The sequence below is a fragment of the Bactrocera neohumeralis genome, chromosome 4 (assembly GCF_024586455.1).
Source record: "Bactrocera neohumeralis isolate Rockhampton chromosome 4, APGP_CSIRO_Bneo_wtdbg2-racon-allhic-juicebox.fasta_v2, whole genome shotgun sequence".
Classification (NCBI taxonomy): domain Eukaryota; kingdom Metazoa; phylum Arthropoda; class Insecta; order Diptera; family Tephritidae; genus Bactrocera; species Bactrocera neohumeralis.
In genome coordinates, this window is record NC_065921.1 from 22,518,886 (window position 1) to 22,520,279 (window position 1,394).

Here is a 1,394-nt window from a genome sequence, read left to right on the forward strand (position 1 = left end):
GTTATGTGAAATGAATAAATTGATACTAAAATTTAATGACATTGAAATTTTATAGTAAAAAATAGATAGTTGTAGTCATTTACATATTTATATATAAAGTATATGATATTAAAGAGTGCTCAAAAATCAAGGTGATGCTAATTGGTTTTTTCTGATATTCGTGGTTTGGTGCAAGGAAGTACTGTAAGCATAAACGCGGAAAAGGAGAAAAAATTGTTTCGCTGTCATGTGCAGGAGATCGAGGGTTCCAACCAACCAGAGAGGGCCCCGGAAGAAGCCAAGCAAGGAGAAGTTGAAGGCAAAATCGAGGTACAAGGCGGCGGTGGGAATATGCAACCGTCTCGAAGGCAAGTCAAGCCTGAAGGAAGAGGAGGTGAAACGGCTAGCTTGGTCTAGAAAGGAGATAAAGAGCGGCCGGGCACAATTCGCCAAATGGTGTAATGCCTCGGATCCAGCGTATGCCAATCGCATTGATCAGCATATCGCTGAAAAGTGGCAGCGTTCGACGGAGAGCGAACAAAAGGCGCCCTCGAAAAGGAGGAGGTGTAAAGTCGCAGCCGAAAATCTATACTTTAAGCACGCAGATGACAAACCGACACGTTCAAGGCAGCGGCGGCAGCCAAAGAGATTGCGAAACGGCATTTGACCGTCACACTCATTAATCGCAGTAACCAGCTGGGGCAAATATCACAGGAGTGGTGGAAAATAGCGGAAATGAAGCTATTGGAAGCCCTCGTCTCGGTAATGAACGCCGAACCGAGCGTATCCGTGCCGTCATTTGATGAAGCAGGATGACTTAGTGGGGTCAAAATCTTGAAATGCAACAACGACCCGGAGGTGGAGGTGGTGGACATGCTCTGCACTTGCTACAAAGAGATAATTTGGACGTGCCAAGAAGGGACTGAAGGGCGTCATGCGTAGCGAAATCGATCAACGAAGATGGAGGCCAAATCTACATCATCCAGATCAATAAGGCGGTAGAGGATATTCTGTACGCGAGGTTTGGGAGCATAGTGTGCTGCGGTAAGGAGATGGATGAAGTAGAAGAGATCATGGCTACTTCACTTATCCTATCGTGGAGGTGGAGAAAGACCCCAGTCAACAGTCTGATGGTTCAAAACCAAGAGCCGACTGCACTCCAAGTGAACATGAGTAAGATCGCCTCTGCCGAGCTTCTTCTCAATTTAGAGAAGGGCTGCTACGACAAGGTTTTAGTCCAGATACTACGAATTGCCATAAAATTACACAACATACACCCCGAGCGCAATTAACACGATAAGCTCAGCGATATTGGTGAAGAAAATTCTATTTTCCCATATTGATTTCAGTCTTTCCTCAGATGATCTGACGGTTTTGGCAGTGATGGGATGAGTCTTTATTCCTTGAATCGTGCT

General features: G+C 45.4%; 1 pseudogene; it reads left to right on the plus strand.

Moving 5' to 3' along the window:
- The first annotated feature begins 226 nt into the window (after positions 1-226).
- LOC126754449 (uncharacterized) lies at positions 227-795 on the plus strand (annotated as a pseudogene).
- The last annotated feature ends 599 nt before the right edge of the window (positions 796-1,394 follow it).